General features: G+C 39.0%; 1 long non-coding RNA gene and 2 other non-coding genes across 3 annotated transcripts; 2 read left to right on the top strand and 1 right to left on the bottom strand.

Annotated features, from left to right (window-relative positions):
• Positions 1-1,467: 1,467 nt before the first annotated feature.
• Positions 1,468-1,574, bottom strand: LOC141662599 (small nucleolar RNA R71). The gene has a single exon (XR_012550705.1). It is a non-coding gene; the product is annotated as a small nucleolar RNA R71 (small nucleolar RNA).
• A 10,807-nt stretch (positions 1,575-12,381) lies between these two features.
• On the top strand, positions 12,382-12,488 carry LOC141662195 (small nucleolar RNA R71). Its single transcript, XR_012550320.1, has one exon. It is a non-coding gene; the product is annotated as a small nucleolar RNA R71 (small nucleolar RNA).
• Positions 12,489-19,379: 6,891 nt separating this feature from the next.
• LOC141661626 (uncharacterized) lies at positions 19,380-20,255 on the top strand. The gene is made up of 3 exons (XR_012550055.1): positions 19,380-19,494; positions 19,597-19,670; positions 19,808-20,255. It is a non-coding gene; the product is annotated as an uncharacterized LOC141661626 (long non-coding RNA).
• The last annotated feature ends 227 nt before the right edge of the window (positions 20,256-20,482 follow it).

Here is a 20,482-nt window from a genome sequence, read left to right as displayed (position 1 = left end):
ATGATTTCATATGAACCCATGATGGCGATAAGTTCTATTATGGGCTAATCGTGATCATGGGGTTGCAACGGATTTATTATGGAATTCTTTAGTTAATTGTTTAATACTTTAGTATGTGATGATTGCATGATATCTAGTATTGGTTGTGCGTATTCGTCTTATGTGCGTCGCGAACATATAAGATAGGGTGTTAATCTCTTGTGAAGCGACGATGGATCTTGAGATTTAGAACTTGCCATGCTAGCATAGGTTCATGTACGTTGTGCATGATTAGTGGGTAATTCTAACAGTTTTATTTGCCCTATGTAATCAAAAAGGGATAACTTGTGCTTAAATCGTTGTGTTGTCAATTTCTGTAGACATATAGGAACTCAATATAATTGATGACTATTCAACTTCTATCTTAATTGTGGATGTTTGGTAGAATGGTATTAGTACAATGAAAGTTGGCTTTTATCAGTTTCGTGTTATTCGATTAATATCATCACTGTCACATGCTAAAGGTAATAACTATGGCTATAGAAGGAAGTAATAATGAAGTTGTGATCTCATGAGTGTTTTATTATTGATAAATTGAAGTGTTAGTTAAGTGGTTAATTAAGTAGTTAATTATAGTTAATATTTAATCAACAATTTTAAGTGTTATTATCTTAACATTGAGAAGTAGTCATACATTGGTGAGTGAGTTAAATTAGACAATAAATTAGTGTGAGTCTCTGAGGGAACGAACTAGAAAGTATTCTATATTACTTGCGAACGCGTATACTTGCGTGAATATTAGTGCGTGATTTCGCCCTAACAAGTTTTTGGCGCCGCTGCCGGGGACTTGGCGTATTTGTTTACTTTATGTACTTACCATCATTGGTCATTAGGACTCAATGATTAGGACGTAGTAGTTAATTACTCTTTTCGGTTGTGTTTCAGGTACTTTAGCAAATGTTTATGCAAACTCGTTCTCGTGCTCGCAAGAGGACCTTAGATACAGCTGAGGAGAAAGACGAAGTTCTTGATACACCGGAGAAGTTAGATTTTGAGGATTCGGATTCAAGAACTGAGCAGAAAGAACCAGTAAACATGGGAGATTGTATTGTTCAAGCTAATCCAGCTCTTATGGATTTTTCTCGGCCTAAAATTGATGACATTCAGTCAAGCATCCTTCATCCGGCTATTCAAGCTAACACCTTTGAAATCAAGCCGGGCACTATTCAGATGGTGCAGAATTCTGTTTCTTTGGGAGGAGCGGCAACTGAAGACCCCAACATGCACATAAGGAATTTTGTCGAGATCTGCAGCACTTTTAAGTATAATGGCATGACTGATGAGGCTATCAAGTTGAGGCTCTTCCCATTCTCACTGAGGGATAAGGCTAAAGACTGGTTACATTCTGAACCAGCTGGGTCCATCACTACGTGGCAAGATCTTGCGCAAAAGTTTATGGTGAAGTTTTATCCAATGGCAAAGACTGCTGCTATGAGGAGTGCTCTTACTCAGTTTGCGCAGCAACCTACAGAATCTATGTGCGAGGCTTGGGAACGCTACAAGGAAATGTTGAGAAAATGTCCACATCATGGAATGCCGGATTGGATGGTAATCACTGGTTTTTATAATGGTTTGGGGGCCCAATCTCGGCCAATGCTCGATGCAGCAGCTGGAGGCGCCTTATGGGCTAAAAGCTATACTGAGGCGTATAATCTTATCGAGATGATGGCTGCAAATGAGCATCAAAACCCAACTCAGAGGATGACGTCAGGCAAGGTCGCATGTATTCTGGAAGTTGATGCAGCCACCACTATTGCAGCCCAGCTCCAAGCGCTATCAATGAAGGTTGATTCTTTGGCTACGTATGGAGTTAATCAAATAGCTATGGTTTGTGAGCTTTGTGCAGGTTCTCATGCTACGGATCAGTGTTCTCTTGTCAACGAATCTGTTCAGTATGTGAATAATTATCAGCGACAACAGCAGCCTGTGCCAGTGACCTATCATCCTAACAACAGAAATCATCCAAATTTCAGCTGGGGGAATAATCAAAATGCTATTCAGCCAACATATCAGCAAGGAGTAAGTAAACAGTTTAACCCACCTGGATTCCAGCAACCACAGCAGTATGCTACAAGGCAATCATATCCTCAATAGGGAAGTACAGCTGCACCTACTAGTGCTGATTTTGAGGAACTTAAGCTGTTGTGCAAGAGTCAGGCGGTTTCTATCAAGACCTTGGAAAATCAAATCGGTCAATTAGCCAATGCAGTGCTCAATCGTCAACCTGGCACTCTTCCCAGTGACACGGAAGTACCAGGCATGAAGGAAGCTAAAGAGCAAGTCAAGGCTATTACCTTAAGGTCTGGAAAAGTAGCTGATGCTGAAAAGGTAAAAGAAGTCGAAGCTGAAGTTAGAGATGAAGAATCTAAGCAAAAGGAGAAAGCGGCGGAACCAAGGAAGACTACTGTTGAACACACTCTGCCTGAGGCTAATACGGGGGAGAAACAGCTCTATCCTCCACCACCTTTTCCTAAGAGATTGCAGCAACAAAAGCTGGATAGACAGTTCGGGAAGTTTCTGGAGGTGTTCAAGAAACTTCACATCAATATACCTTTCGCTGAGGCTCTGGAACAAATGCCTAGTTATGCGAAGTTTATGAAGACTATTCTTTCAAGGAAGGTGAAACTGGATGACCTTGAAATCGTTGCTCTCACGGAAGAATGCAGCGCGGTTCTGCAACAAAAGTTACCACCAAAACTGAAAGATCCAGGAAGCTTCACCATTCCTTGCACCATTGGCAATCTAACTTTTGACAAGTGCCTTTGTGATTTGGGAGCAAGCATTAATCTGATGCCGTTGTCGATCTTTAAAAAGCTGGATCTGCCTGATCCAAAACCCACATACATGTCGCTACAATTGGCGGACCGTTCCATTACTTACCCAAGGGGCATAGTTGAGGATGTGCTCGTCAAGGTGGATAAGCTCTTCTTTCCTGCAGATTTTGTTATTCTGGATTTTGAGGAAGATAAGAAGATTCCCATAATCTTGGGGAGGCCTTTCTTGGCTACTGGCCGTACCTTGATAGATGTGCAAAAAGGGGAACTTACTATGCGGGTCCAAGATCAGGATGTGACCTTCAACGTATTCAAGGCAATGAAATTCCCTACGGAAGATGATGAGTGCTTAAAAGTGGATGTGATTGATTCTGCGGTTATTTCGGAACTCGATCACATGCTAATGTCTGATGCATTGGAAAAGGCCTTAGTGGGGGATTTTGACAGCGATGATGAAGATAGCAACGAGCAATTACAATATCTGAACGCTTCTCCATGGAAGCGAAAGCTCGACATACCATTTGAATCTCTTGGTACTTCTGACCTTAAGAATGCTGAAGGGAAGCTCAAACCATCAATAGAGGAAGCACCTACCTTGGAGCTTAAACCATTACCTGAACACTTGAGGTATACTTTTTTAGGTGATTCATCTACGTTACCTGTTATTATTTCAGCTGACCTTTCAGGTAGTGAGGAAGATAAGCTCTTAAGGATTTTGAGAGAATTCAAATCGGCTATAGGATGGACCATAGCAGACATCAAGGGGATAAGTCCTTCATATTGTATGCATAAAATTCTACTAGAGGAAGGAAGTAAGCCAACTGTGGAACATCAACGAAGACTGAATCCCATCATGAAGGAGGTGGTGAAGAAAGAAATTCTGAAATGGCTAGATGCAGGCATCATTTATCCTATTTCTGACAGCTCGTGGGTGAGCCCTGTACAATGTGTTCCTAAGAAAGGAGGTATCACTGTGGTCGCAAATGAAAAGAATGATGGTGATTTCATCATATTGGTTCTATCAACATACGAGACCTTATTCGTTTTTCCATCACTTTCACTACCTGGTAAAGACACGCTCATCCCTACTCGAACAGTTACAGGATGGAGAGTATGCATGGATTATAGGAAATTGAACAAAGCCACAAGAAAGGATCACTTTCCTCTTCCATTTATTGATCAAATGCTTGACAGATTGGCGAGACATGAGTATTTTTGTCTTCTGGATGGTTATTCCGGGTATAATCAGATTTGTATTGCACCAGAGGATCAGGAAAAGAGTACCTTCACTTGTCCATTTGGCATATTTGCTTTTCGTAGAGTTTCGTTTGGGTTATGTGGCGCCCCGGCCACCTTTCAGAGATGTATGATGGCTATATTCTCTGACATGATTGGAAATAACGTCGAAGTGTTCATGGATGACTTCTCCGTCTTTGGACACTCATATGATGAATGTTTAAATAATCTGCGCGCCGTACTCAAAAGATGCGTGGAAACTAATTTGGTGCTTAATTGGGAGAAATGTCATTTTATGGTGCGTGAAGGCATTATCCTTGGGCATAAGGTCTCTAGCAAAGGTCTGGAGGTGGACAAGGCCAAGGTGGGAGTCATTGAAAATCTTCCCCCACCTAATTCGGTGAAAGGAATCCGTAGTTTTCTCGGTCATGCGGGTTTTTATCGGCGATTCATCAAGGACTTTTCAAAGATATCTAAGCCGTTGTGCAATTTACTTGAGAAAGATGTGCCTTTCAAATTTGATGATGAATGTTTGGCAGCATTCGAGACTCTCAAGGAGAGTTTGATCACGGCACCAGTTATTACAGCACCAGATTGGACAGAACCGTTTGAGATGATGTGTGATGCGAGTGATTATGCGGTAGGTGCAGTTCTGGGACAGCGCAAGAAAAATCTCTTCCATGTGGTCTACTATGCGAGTAAGACTTTAAATGGGGCCCAATTGAACTACACCACTACTGAGAAGGAGCTTTTGGCTATAGTCTTTGGTTTTGAGAAATTTCGATCTTATCTGCTTGGTACGAAAGTGACAGTATTCACTGATCATGCAGCTATTCGCTATCTGGTTTCTAAGAAGGATTCGAAGCCGAGACTCATTCGTTGGGTGCTTTTACTTCAAGAATTTGAGTTAGAGATCAAAGATAGAAAAGGTACTGAGAATCAAGTAGCTGACCATCTCTCTAGGTTGGAGAATCCCGATTCTACTTCACAAGATAGGACGTTAATCAATGAATCTTTTCCGGATGAGCAGTTGTTTGCAATTCAGGAGGAAGAACCATGGTTTGCAGATATTGTAAACTATCTTGTCAGCAATATAATGCCTCCTAATTTGACAGCCGCTCAAAAGAAGAAGTTTCTGCATGAGGTGAAGTGGTATATGTGGGATGAACCATATTTGTTTAGACAGGGAGCTGACCAGATCATCAGGAGATGTATCCCGTTCTGTGAGACGGAGGGGATATTACAAGACTGCCATTCCACGGTTTATGGTGGACACTATGGAGGTGAGAAGACGGCAGCTCGTATTCTGCAAGCAGGTTTTTTCTGGCCTACTTTGTTCAAGGATGCTCATCAGTTTGTTTTAAGGTGTGATCGTTGCCAAAGAGTGGGAAATTTGTCAAGGAAGGATGAGATGCAATTAAATGTGATGCTTGAAGTCGAGGTCTTTGATGTATGGGGAATCGATTTCATGGGGCCTTTTATCTCGTCTTGCAATAATCAGTACATCTTGCTGGCAGTCGATTATATCTCAAAATGGGTCGAAGTTAAAGCTTTACCGACAAATGATGCAAAGGCAGTGCTAAATTTTCTTCATAAGCAAATTTTCACAAGGTTTGGAACACCTCGGGTAATCATAAGTGATGAAGGATCGCATTTTTGCAACCGTAAGTTCACTTCTATGATACAGCGTTATAATGTGAATCATCGAGTAGCTACTGCCTATCATCCGCAAACAAATGGTCAAGCGGAAGTGTCTAACAGAGAGATAAAGCACATTCTAGAGAAGGTTGTTTGTCCGTCAAGGAAGGATTGGTCTTTAAAGCTCGATGAAGCTGTTTGGGCTTACAGAACAGCATACAAAACTCCACTTGGGATGTCACCGTTTCAGTTGGTGTACGGTAAGGGATGTCATCTACCGGCGGAGCTTGAGCATAAGGCCTACTGGGCATTGAAGAAATTAAACCTGGATTTAGATGCAGCTGGTAAGAAAAGAATGCTTCAGCTTAATAAACTTGATGAATTTCGACTTCAAGCGTACGAGAATAACAAAATGTATAAGGAAAAGGTGAAGAGGTGGCACGATAGGAAGCTACATCCTAAGTTATTTGTGCCAGGGCAACAAGTTCTGTTATTCAACTCTCGGCTCCGACTTTTTCCTGGGAAGTTGAAATCAAGGTGGTCTGGACCTTTTATTGTCAAAACTGTGTTTCCACATGGAGCGGTGGAAATTTTTGAGAATGATTCGGACCAAGCATTCAAGGTTAACGGTCAGCGGTTGAAACACTACTATGGGGACATGGCAAACCGAGAGGTGGTTAGTGCCATGTTGTTGAATACGTGAGAAAGGTACGGAACGTCAAGCTAATGACGAAAAAGAAGCGCTGCGTGGGAGGCAACCCATGAATTGTTGTTACAGGAACCCTTAGAAGTTAATAACCTATCCAAAAACACAAAAAAATCAGAAAACAGGGGCTGATTTTTTTTTTTTCCAGAGACCCTCTGCGCGCCCGCGCAGAAATGCTGAGCGGCCGCGCAGCTTGCTGCGCGCCCGCGCAGAAATGCTGAGCGGCCGCGCAGGGGTCGAGTTCCAGAAAATTTTTATCAGTTCAGAAAAAAAAAACAAAAACACAAAAACCCATTACAGCCCATAAACCCATGAATTCTTTTCCCATTACCCCATGATTTTATCCCTCAACCCCACTCCTAATCTAATTTAACCTACTCCACACCCTATATATACATACACCTATCCTACATATCTCCCACAACTTCCTACACTTAAACCCTCTCATAAAAATCAAAAATCAGTTCTTACACACTTTTATTCACAAATCAATGGCACCCAAGAGAGCACGCACTATTGACAGCAGCAGCACAGTTCCTACTGCTGATTCATCAAGGGGTACTGCTGCAAGGCCTCGGTTAACTGACAGAGCCGCGGAGGAGGAGTACACTAGGCTGTTGGGGAAGCCAATTCTGAAGGAGAGGGGGTTTTTACCATCAGGGAGGGATGGTGAGTTGTTGCCCATGATTGCAGAGAAGGGGTGGATAGCTTTTTGTGAGTCACCCGAAGCAGTACCGATGAGTGTTGTTCGTGAGTTCTACGCGAACGCGAAGGCTGAAAAGAATGGGTTTTCTGTAGTTCGTGGGCTGACGGTTGATTATCATTCTGCGGCGATTCGCCGTGTGATTGGACAACGAGAGAGGAAGCCCGAGGAGGAGAACTGGAATGAAAAGACTGCTGAGGACTTTGACTTGGATTTGATTTGTGCGACTCTCTGTCGACCGGGCACAGTTTGGAACCGCAGTCCAGCCAATAATGAGTATCGTCACTTTTCGGCGATCGCCATGAACAGGTATGCCCGTGCATGGAATGCATTTATATGTGCTAATATTTTGCCTTCTTCACATGCACACGAGGTCACAGTTGAGAGAGCACAGCTGTTGTGGGGAATTCTGAATGAGGAATACTATGTGGACCTTGGTGAGTTTATCTACCAAGGAATTCTGAAGTTTTTGAGGGGAGCAAAGTATATGAACGTCCCTTATGCATCCACGGTTACAAAGCTATGCCGAGCAGTAGGAGTGAACTGGCCGGCTCATGAGCAGTTACAGTTGCCAGCAGCTCCGATAGATTCTGGCACTCTGAATGGGATGCAGGAGTGGACCGGTGGTGAGCCTGAGGAGCATGGGCTGGGTTATCGTCTTCCAGGAGGGCGTCCAGCATGAGGTGCTACTATGGCCAGGCCAGGGCGTGGTGAGGCTAGTTCTTCGAGAGCTCAGGAGGGTGCTGGGATGGGTGATGCCCAGTATAGGAGGCTTTCACGGCGGATGGATGCCATGTATGAGACGCAGAGCAGGTTTGCTCAGAAGCTCACCCTTGCGTTAGGGACTGCTTTTCGAGGCCTTGGAGCTGATATCCAGTGGCCAGTTTTTGGTGAGAACTCTGCATACCCGCCGCCTGATACTCCACCCACTGAGGGTGATGATGGTGATGACTCCGAGTAGGTATACCCTGTGTTCCTTTCTACTACCTTCACTGGGGACAGTGAAGATTTTAAGTTTGGGGGTGGTAGTTAAGGAATATTTTGTGTGTGTCATATAGCTGCATATTCATGATAGTTAGTTCATATAGTTGCATAATTTTTGCCATATAGTTTTTTTTATATATAGCTTTATTTGTTTGTCATATCATATAGCTCATGCATATACCATGATCCCTTTTGCAATGATTTATCGACTGATTTGTGATATTGATGCGAGTGTAGTGATAGCATTAAAGTGTTATTAAGTTGTGTAGGTTGATATGCATGCTAGAAGCACTTGTATTTTCACTAAGTCTTAGAGAATGCTTAAGGGCTAGATTGTTGTTATGATCTGATTATTTTCGAGGATAATCTATTTATTATGCTTAGAATTTGATAATAGGTTCTTAGTGGTAAGGGCATGAAAAAGAAAAAATGGAGTAAAAATGGAATTTGTTGCTAGTTGTGGCTAGGCGTCAAATGGCTAGTAGCCGGCTCACATGTTATGCGAGTAGTCTAGGGTTGAGCAAGATGGAGCGAAACGCACTTGCTCAGAGAAAAAAATTTTTTTTTTGCATAATTGATCAAGAGTGGGCTCTTTGGTATTCGAGTTATTAAGTTCTTAGGGGACTTTGTGCCTAGTGACCTAAGGCTTTTAGAGTCTGGGATTCGCTAACCTAACGCTCGTTACATGGATACCATTGTATAAGTCTTTTGTGGACCTCACTCATTGCACGGTCAAATAAGCATTTGAGTTGTAAATAAAAAGCACGATTCCGTAGTAAGCTCCAGAGTTCTTGTAGTGTTGTATATCACTTTGTGCCTAGAATTTTTATTCTTTGTATAATCGTAGGATTACCTTGAGGATAGTCTAGTCATAGTAATTGGTCTAGTTCCAAAGCATATCTGTTAGGCATTTGCACGCACCACATTTCTGGCGGTATGTCCGTTTGCATGAGTTTATTGATCTTTAGTGTCTAACTGCATTCGTTGAGACGTGACAATTTGGTTGGTTAATTGTAGTAAGGGGGATCGTTGCATTTTCATATAGATTGCATTCATGCATATTTTTTTTAGTCTGTGACGCTTGAGGACAAGCATCGATTTAAGTTTGGGGGTGTGATAAGTGGCATTTTATACCACTTAGAACGTCTTAAAATGGCTTAAATTGGTGTCTTGAAATCAAGTATTTTGTGTATTTGATGCGTTTTTCTAGTGTTTATGCATTTCAGGGTATTAGTTGCATTTCGGAGGAGGAATCATCAAGAATAAGCCTTGGCATGTGTTCACCATTGAGAGAGGAAAAGAACGGGCAGATTACGACGAAGAAACGGAGCAAACATGGAATTTTTCCAGAAGGGTCCTGCGCGCCCGCGCAGCAATGCTGAGCGGCCGCGCAGCAGCCTTGCGCGCCCGCGCAGAAATGCTGAGCGGCCGCGCAGGGTCGGGGAAAAAGATATATTATTTTAGACTTCTACTTCTGTTTGGCTTCCAACTTCTATGTAATCTGAGTTTTATGGGACTATTATATAGGTATATTTGAGACGTTTTTATAGGGGTATTAAGAGGAGATTATGTTTTAGATTGTGTTTTGCAAGAAGCGAAGGAGATAAGGAAGAAGACCGATTTAGCACACAGCAACGAAGAGGAAGCATATATTCTTGTGATTCTTGTTTCGTTGTAACGTTGGATGCTAGTTTTCTTGCTTTGAATTATTTACTCTTGTGATGTACTCTGTTTTAATATAATCAGTTTAGTTATTATTTTCTTGTGTTTGTTTATCATGATTTCATATGAACCCATGATGGCGATAAGTTCTATTATGGGCTAATCGTGATCATGGGGTTGCAACGGATTTATTATGGAATTCTTTAGTTAATTGTTTAATACTTTAGTATGTGATGATTGCATGATATCTAGTATTGGTTGTGCGTATTCGTCTTATGTGCATCGCGAACATATAAGATAGGGTGTTAATCTCTTGTGAAGCGACGGTGGATCTTGAGATTTAGAACTTGCCATGCTAGCATAGGTTCATGTACGTTGTGCATGATTAGTGGGTAATTCTAACAGTTTTATTTTCCCTATGTAATCAAAAAGGGATAACTTGTGCTTAAATCGTTGTGTTGTCAATTTCTGTAGACATATAGGAACTCAACATAATTGATGACTATTCAACTTCTATCTTAATTGTGGATGTTTGGTAGAATGGTATTAGTACAATGAAAGTTGGCTTTTATCAGTTTCGTGTTATTCGATTAATATCATCACTGTCACATGCTAAAGGTAATAACTATGGCTATAGAAGGAAGTAATAATGAAGTTGTGATCTCATGAGTGTTTTATTATTGATAAATTGAAGTGTTAGTTAAGTGGTTAATTAAGTAGTTAATTATAGTTAATATTTAATCAACAATTTTAAGTGTTATTATCTTAACATTGAGAAGTAGTCATACATTGGTGAGTGAGTTAAATTAGACAATAAATTAGTCTGAGTCTCTGAGGGAACGAACTAGAAAGTATTCTATATTACTTGCGAACGCGTATACTTGCGTGAATATTAGTGCGTGATTTCGCCCTAACAACAGCGCCAAATGTTATGGATCAAAAACTAAGGTATACTAATTGCTGTGTTTATTACTAGGGAACGTGAGCTTCGAGGCTCGATTTGACTGCTCTTGTGTTTCGTGACTCGATCTGCCTTAACAAGATGCCTACATACCTTGCTATATGCCAAGGATCAAGTCAAAAACGTAGTTCTGATTTGTGGGGTGAGGCTCCTTTATATAAATGTTGAGAGTCCTTGAATTGGAATAGGGATATGAGACTTGGTGGACAAGTCTCTGAATTAGAATGGACTTTGGAGTCCTAGGAAGTAGAAAACTGATTCCTTATCCTATTAGGTCCCTTGGAGACTAATCTTTAAGGATTTATATCCTCATTGGGACTTATCTTGACAGCTGTTTTATCCCTTATTAATTAATTATGAAAATTAATTAATATTTAGAATTTTGGGCCCTCTCTAACTGGGCTTCGTCATCAGATCGTATCTGGTTTAATTAATTTTAACACCAATTATATTCCTGGGCTATTTTTGGACCCCTAACAAGGGCTTGGGCCTCTTCTAATGGGCTTAACCTCCAACCCAATATTAATTATGCAATCAGGGTTTATTTTATTCCCTATCAGTATTCCTCCGTGAGAGCGACTGTCTCTAAATCATCTAGCTTCATCTTCCGAGAGAGAATGCCTTTCATAAACTTTGCATAACTAGGCATCCGTTTCAGAACCTCGGCGAAAGGTATATTGATATGAAGTTTCTTGAACACCTCCAGAAACTTCTCAAATTGCTTGTCCAGCTTTTTCTTCTATAGCCGCTTGGGAAAAGGAGGTGGTGGATAGATCTGTTTTTCCCCTGTATTACCCTAAGGCGGAGTGTGCTCAACAGTAGTCTTCCTTGGTTCCACTTCTTTATCCTATTGCTCTACTTCATTCTCAGCCTCAACTTCTTCAGTCAACTCATGAGTTTATTCGAGATTCACAACCTTTCCAGACCTTAAAGTGATTGCTTTTACCTGTTCTTTAGCTTCCCTCTTTCCTGGCACTTCAGTGTCACTAGGTAGTGTACCAGGATGATGATTTAGCAAGGAATTATCAACTTTCCCAATTTGATTTTCTAAGGTCTTGATGGAAACAGTTTGACTCTTGGACATAAGCTTCAACTCCTCTAATTCAGATTTTTCATTGGCTTGTTGTAGCTGGAGTTGCTGTCTAGGTGCATACCGTGGTTGCTGAAAACCAGGGGGTTGTACTGCTTAGCTGGGTACTCTTGATAAGGCTGTTGAACCGCATTCTGAGCATTTCTCCGACTGAAATTAGGATGATTGCGGTTGTTGGGATGATAGGTGGCTGGCACTGGTTGCTGCGATCGCTAGAAGTTGCTCACGAACTGAGCTGATTTACTTGAAATTGCGCACTGATCAGTCTCATGGGCACCGACACAAAGTTCACAGACAATGGCGATTTGATTAACTCCATAATTAGCCAAAGTGTCCACCTTCATCGTCAAAGCCTTAAGTTGGACAGCGATCGCAGTTTCTGCATCCAACTCCAGAATTCCTGTGATTTTCCCTTGAGTCAGTCTCTGGGATGGATTATGGTACTCATTAGCAGCCATCAGTTCAATAAGTTCATAAGCTTCATCGTAGCTCTTAGCCCACAAGGCTCCTTCTGATGCTGCATCAAGCATGGGTCTAGAATTAGCACCCAATCCATTATAGAAACAATTACTAATCATCCATTCAGGCATGCCATGGTGTGGGCACTTCCTTAGCATCTCCTTATCTCGATCCCAAGCCTCAAACAGAGATTCCCCAGTTTGCTGAGCAAACTGGGTAAGAACATTCATGATTGCAGCAGTCTTCGCCATGGGGAAGAATTTAGTGAGAAACTTTTGCGCGAGATCCTCCCAAGTGGTGATAGATCCTTCCGGTAGAGAGTGTAAACAGCACTTAGCCTTGCCCCTCAGAGAGAATGGGAAAAGGCGTAGCTTGATAGCGTCTTCAGTCACATCATTGAATTTGAAAGTGTCATATATCTCGATGAAATCCCTAATGTGCATCTTGGGGTCTTTAGTAGGAGAACCCCCAAACTGAACTGAGTTCTGTATCATCTGAATCGTGCTTGACTTGATCTCAAAAGTGTTAGCCCTGATGGCCGGTCTGATGATGCTTGACTGAATGTCATTAATCTTAGGCTGAGAATAGTCCATCAAAGCCTTCAGATTTTTTGCTTGATCTCCCATTGCTACTACAAATGGTTCTTCGACTTTCTCTTCTTCCTCTACCTTCTTTTCTTCCTCAAAAACTTCCTTACGAACTACCACAACTTCTTCCTCGGCTTTATCCAGTGTTCTCTTATGAGTACGCGAATGCGTATGCATAAACCTTTGCTAAATACCTGAAATAAGACAATGAAACAAATAAGTAACAACGTCCGAGTCATTGAACTTTAATGACCACTGATGGAAAGCACATAAACTATCAATTAACACTGCAGTCCCCGGCAGCGACGCCAAAAACTTGTTAGTCGCTAAACACGCGCTAATATTACACACAAGTATACGAGTTCGCAAGTAGTATAGAATCTTTTCTAGTTTGTTCCCACAGAGACTGTACTGGATAACTAATTAATTTACGCACTTAAGCAACAATGTATGGATATTATTCAATGCTAAGACGATGACAAATTGAGGTTGTTTATAACTAAGAATTAAACTAATGATTATAACTACGAGAATAAGATTGATTGAATTAATATATATGACAAACATGGGATTCTAACTTCATTAAATACTTCATTCAATAGCCTTATTGTTCATAACCTTAGCATGCAATGGTGATGACACTAATCAGACAACACGAAAATGATAAACGCCAACTTTCATTGCACAGGTACCATACTACCAGACATCCACAAAAGAGATAGAAGCTGAATAGACACCAATTATATTGAGATCCTATATGTCTATAGAATTTGACAATATAACAGTTTAAGCACAAGTTATCTATCTTGTTTACACAGGGCAAGTAAGATGGTTAAAATTACCTACGAATCATGTATATCAAATACATGAACCTATGCTAGCATGGCAAGTTCTAAATCCTTAAATTCACTTTCACTTCATTAAAAATTAACACACTATCGTATAAGTTCGCGACGCTCATAAGACGATTACGCACATCCAATACTAGGATATCATGAAATCACCACATACTAAGGCATCAAACAATTCAACTAAAGAAATCCATAAATAAATCCGCTAGAACCCCACGATAATGATTAGCCCATAATCAGGCTCATCATCAATGTGGGTTCCGATGAAATCATGTATATAAAACGTAGTCTTTATACCGAATAAATAAAACCAAGTACAAAACAAGATTAAGGTTCACAAATAAGAAAACTAGCATCCAAATACAACTTAAAACAAATGTTCACAAGTAAAAATAAGATCTTCTTCATCTTCGTTGATTCGTGCTAAATCGGTCTTCTTACGCCCTCCTTGATATGTTTCTGGCTTGATTACTTATTAAAAATGACCTAGAGTTGTTTATATAGTAGCCCTATGCAGCATAGAAGTCTCTCAATTCAAACTAAAATAGAATCAGAATTCTGCATCCCGACACGGCGCGACCGCGCGCTTGATCAACGCGGGCGCTGGCATTCTGTACTTTAGCACGACCGCATGCTTGATCAGCGCGGGCGCGCTGGGCTTCTGCCAAAGCTGACTTCTTTATTTTTCTTGCAGCTTAGAGCCGGCTTACAAGGAGCTTTTATTCCAACACCACCTTGACACCAAATTAGCACCAAAATAATGCTAATGCACCTGATTACCGATATAATGCCTGAAATGCAAAAACACTTGAAAACACATTAAAACACTTAACAACTTGAGTACAAAGACATCAATTCAAAGCTTATTAGAGCATTATAAAGTGTCATAAATGCCACTCAACAAAGGATTCCAAATTTCCTACCAGTTTTTAGGTAGAAGCTGTTAACACAACATGTTACACTAAGAATAGATATTTAGTGAACAAAAATATTGGCAAGTCATATTATTCAATTATGTCAAAAAGGAAGCCTGGTGTTAAGCATCTTCATGTGTTTGGAAGAAAGTGCTTTGTGTTAAAAGACAATTATGCATATATTGGGAAATTTAAATCCAAAGTATTTGAAGCTATCTTTCTTGGATATTCATAGAAAGGACTGTCTGTAGAGTTTATGTGCTAGAGCAAAAGAAGATAATGGAAAGCACAGATGTGATATTTGATGATGGCAAGTATCCAGGCTTGGAATGTCTTGACGATACAAACTCAGGGGAGAAAGAGGTGAGAGTTCTACAAGTCATGACAACAATGATGAAAATGAAGATAATTCTAGTCATCAAAATCATTACACCTGAAAATGGGATAGAAGTTACAAACGAGACACTATAATTGGAGATCCTAATGCTGGAGTGAGGACTAGAAGTGTCACTATAAATGAATGTATGCATGCTTTCTATCTCAAATTGAGCCTAAGAAAACTGAAGAAGCTCTACTGGATCCTGATTGAATGACTACTATGCAAAAAGAGATAAATCAATTTGAACAAAATAAAGTTTGAGAATTGGTTCTTGCACCAAGAAATAGAAGCATCATTGGAACAAAATGGGTGTACAGGAACAAAATGGATGAAAATGGTATTGTAACAAGAAACAAAGCAAGACTGGTTGCCAAAGGCTACTCACGAGAAGAAGGAATTAATTATTATGAACTTTTTGCTCCAGTTGCAAGATTTTAAGTAATAAGAATTTTCCTTGCATTTCCTGTATATTCCAATTTTAAGGTGTATCAAATGGATGTGAAAATTGAATGCCTTAATGGTGAAATAATGGAAAAAGTCTATGTGCAACAGCCTCCTGGCTTTGAAGATCCAAAATTTCCAGATTTTGTTTACATAATTTTAAAGGCTCTCTATGGATTGAAGCAAGCACCAAGAGCATGGTATGACACCCTGTCAGAATTTTTAATCAATAATGGATTCACTAGAGGTACAATTGATAAAAATCTATTCTACAAGCTACATGGTCATGACATTATCCTACTTCAAATCTATGTGGATGATATCATATTTGGTTCTACTAATGAGAAGTTGTGTCAAAGATTCTCAAAACTCATGCAAATTGAATATAAGATGAACATGAAGGGAGAATGAAGTTACTTTTTTGGCCTTCAAATTAGCCAAAAAAAGTGATGAAATTTTCATCAATCAAACTAAGTATGTCAAATATCTTTTGAAGAAATTCGGAATGGTGGATTGCTCACCTGCATATACCCCTATGTCTACAGCTACCAAATTGGATGAAGATAAGAAAGGAAAAAGTGTAGACATCTCAAGCTACATGTGAATGATTAGATCTTTCCTTTACTTGACTGCAAGTAGACCAGACATCATATTTGCTGCATGTCTATGTGCAAGATTTCATGCAAATTGTAAAGAAACACACCTAATGGCTGTCAAAAGGGTTTTAGATATTTGAAGGGAACACCAAACTTGGGATTGTGGTATCCTAAGGGGACCGGTTTTGAAGCTGTTGGATATACAGATACAGATTTTGCTGGATGCAGGATAGATAGAAAAAGTACTAGTGAAACTGTCAATTTCTTGCTCAAATACTTATATAATGGTACAACAAAAAACATCAATTTGTGTCAACTTCCACAGTTGAGGCTGATTACTTAGCTGCTGGAAGTTGTTGTGCTCAAGTACTTTAGATTAGAAATCAACTAATGGATTATGACCTAGTGTTACAAAAGATTCCAATCATGTGTGACAATACTAGTGCAATATCTATTGTTTCTAATCAAGTTAATTATTCTAGAACTAAGCATATTGATGTAGGATACCATTTTATTAGAGAACATGCTACAAATGGCACTATTGAGCTTGTTTTTGTTCCAACAGGAAAATAGTTAGCTGACATTTTCACTAAACCTTTGGATGAAACAAATTTCACTAGACTTGAAATGAAATTGGTATGTTAAATTCTTCATCCTAAAGGCAAGAACTTAGCTAACATGTTGTAGCAGATTAATTCTTAATAAATCAATAAAAATCTGATTTAATTAGGATTTAACTAGAATTTGATTTATAAATATTTCAGAATTCTCTGAATATTTATTTTTCAAAAATCCAACTTGAATTTTTTCTAGTTCTAAGAAAAATTGTTCAAATATTAGTTCACATTATTAATATGTGAAATTAATATAAGACATGTTTAAGAAAGATCAAAAGTATGTAAAGAATTGAGTCATCGATAAGTCTAAATGACTTGTCGATAAGTCACTAATTGACTTCTCGATAGAGTTCTCGATAAGTCTAAATGACTTGTTGATATAATTCTCAATAAGTCTTTTTATAACTTCTCGACAAGTATTATAGAGATCTCGATATACTTATCGATATGGAGTTTTCTACAGTTCAAATGTCAGACTTCTCGACAACTCAGAACTGAAACAATTTAATTCAATAAATTATTTCACTAAAATACTTTTGATATAAAATCATTCTAATTTATGTTGAATTCTTCTATATAAATTAGAGTAATTTAGTCCAAAAAGGATAAACTGGGTATTTGTTCAACATCTCGATAAGTCGCTATCTAGTTCTCGATAAGAGTCTAGAAAGTGACATCTCGACATGAGATATCTAAGTCATGTGACTTCTCTATAAGGATTTTAAATCGTTCATTCTTCTCCTGTCGATAAGTCACATCTCTACACTATAAATACCTAGACATCTCGACACAACCTCTCTTTACACTTTCGAGATCTCAGTTGACCTAAACACTGTAATTTTTCACCATTCTCAACTTTTCGAGCTTTCTTTCTCTCAAAAATTCTTACACACTAAAACCTAATCTCTTAAATGGCTGCTAACAATGTAAGAATTGTCATTCCAAAAGATGGAACCAGATACCTAGCTTTGTTGACCTAACTTAGGCACCAGATAACTTCAAATGTTTTGTGAAGTTTATAGCTGACCCATACCTCTCAAGATCACTAACAGCTAGCCCAGTGCTTTACTTGGACGCTCTTAATGAATAATGGAACACTACAGTCATTCACACCAATATTAATGACAATCAAACAGTTTTCCTGGTGGTCAATTGCATAATAAGGGGTGTGGCTGTTGAGTTCATTACAAATGACATCAACAAAGCTCTGGGCATCTCTGCTGACAATATGGTTGAAGCTCCTACCACTCAAAAATTGGTTGAATTCATGGACTTCATAAATTACAGTGAGAAGATAGACCTGGCTAGGCTCAACAAGAAGAACCTGATAAGGGGTGGTCTTTTGTTTTTAACTCCATTGTCAGGGCATTCACATGCACTAGTTTTGAAAATATCTCCAGTGTGGTCCAAAAGTTGGTGTATTCCATGGCCTACAACAAACATCTGGATGTTGGCAGCTTGATCTTAGAGGAGCTAAGCACCAGGCTCACCATGCCCTTGATAAGTAGAGGTAAGAAAATTTTCTTCCCAAGGTTTTTTATATGTACTTTAATTCATAAAGTAAATGACATACACTTTGTAGAAGGTATAGATATTAATCAAATAGGCAATTGTAAACAAGTGCCCAAAATTCTATTTGGCTCACTAAATGCAAAGAATCAGGTAAAGGTAAGTCTAAATATCACTGACTTCATGTTATAGAAATTTGGAACTTACTTTTATCCAATAGCTAGTACATCTATGACCTATGGTCCTGTAGTAGAACCTAAACATGACAACCCACAGGGGCCTACCATAGCTGAAAACCCTTCTTCAAAACCTATACAGGCTAGGAAACCAACTCCTTCATCCTATTAAAAGCATGAAATTAGTGAAAAGAAGAGGAATCAAACTAACCTGATAGTTGTTAGTGAAACTGGTGATGAACCAACTGAGATAGTGTCATCCCACTACTAGAAAAAGTAGAATAGACATCGCCTTTTAAACAACGGTTGCTATTGGCACCAGTGTAAAATGTGCTTTTTACATCAGTTTTAATCAACCGATGTCTTTTTGTAAGATACAAATCAATGTTTTAGCCCAACCGATGTTATAAGTCTGTTTCAAAAAATTTATCAAGCGCGCCTCCCCCGTTTTCCCCCTTAACCAAATAATTCATTCCCTCTTAAAAAATTTCCCCCTCATTTTCTGCCTTAGCAAAATTACAAGCCACAGATCTTCCCCTCTTTTCAACATAACATTAAAATAAAATTAAAAATTAAAATTCACACACTCTTAAAATATAAAACATAAAACATAAAACATAAAATCAAACAAATCCAAACTCTCATCTCTCACTTTAGTCGACTGAAGAACAACTCTCGATCTATCTCTATCTCTCTTTGCTCAATTTTGCTCTCCATCCCTCTCTATCTCTCTTTGTCTGTGTGTGCTCTCTCTCTCTCCATGCACTCGTCGAAGTTTAAAGGGTCGTAGGAGGCTGTTCAAGTCGGAGTTTAAAGCTCAACTCCGAGTTTAAAGCTAATATGAATGTTAAATCTAAGTCGGTGGTTAAAACTTAAATTTGGTAAGCTTCAAACCCTAATTTTGTAATTGGGGATTTTAAATTTGAAACCCATATTTTGTATATTTTTAATTAGTTTAGTGATTGCTTTAATTGTGCATGTTAGATTGAGCATGTTACTCTAAATTTGATATTTTTTTTTATTTTTTTAGTTGATTTATTGTTGTCTCAATTGCTCTTTGAATTTGAATGGAGAGTGATTTATGAATATATGAAAGATAACAATCTGAGTGGCTCCACTGCTTTTACATAAAATATTGATGATTCAAGTAACACAAAATAAAGATACTTCAGGTGATGTGTTTATATTTATGTCCGACGTTTTAGTTATTTTTTGAAGCATGTGAAAACATGGTCATTTCTCATTATCATTCTCTATTTTGAATGTGTTATCAGGCATTGTTTGACATGGAAAATATAAACCAGGATCTTAAAAGTGATTTGAAAGATCTCTACATTAACTATACTGCGTAAGCTATTATGCAATATGTATTGTTAAAATTTCTTCGAAGGTTTGTCCTTCAGGTCTAATAATATGCTTCAAATGTTCTTGCACCCAAATCGATATTGCTAATCACAAAGCTGTTGTGATCCATGTGCCTTACAGGTTGAGGAAAGCTTTCCGCAAGATTCATCTGAAGCTCGTTAGAGAACTGGAGAAGAAATTCAGTGGAAAGGTATTTTTTATATATCCACAAAGTTCAATTCTTGACAAGGAAACAGTGAGGATGGATTACCTGGTTTATAGAATTTGAGAAAGAAAAAGCAGATGATGGTGATATGTTACTCCAGATCAGTCATCTGATGGATGGTTGACCGACTGCTTTGGCAATGCTAATATGTAATTCAGTCTTGAGGATATGTATGTTCGTGTGAAGCATTTTAATGTGTGTGTTTCTTTTCTTAATAGTTTAGATAATAAGCATTTAACACAGGAATCTCTCTGGTTCATCTAAGCTGCAAATTGATATTACATGTACTTGAAGATATGAATTCACATTCAGTACTATGCGCTGATTTTGTTATCGTCTTTTCATCTCAAATAATTTTCCCATAGGTGGTTTTTTCTTCAACACATCTTGTGTATATCATTAGCTTATTGATGTTTTCTATGTTATATATTGTTGATGCACTTTTGTAGAGTTTTTCCCCACCCCAGTGCAGTATGGAGAGTCTTCTGCAGCTCCTCAAGAGTGTCCTGCTAAGGCTTATCCAAACTTATTTTTAAAGGTTAAACTTCCCACATTTATAAACGGTAGTACATTGGCTGAGGGTCAATTTG

Source organism: Apium graveolens, chromosome 5, assembly GCF_009905375.1.
Source record: "Apium graveolens cultivar Ventura chromosome 5, ASM990537v1, whole genome shotgun sequence".
NCBI lineage: Eukaryota > Viridiplantae > Streptophyta > Magnoliopsida > Apiales > Apiaceae > Apium > Apium graveolens.
The sequence above is the reverse complement of the archived record's forward strand: the minus strand, read 5'-3'. Positions and strand labels throughout refer to the sequence as shown.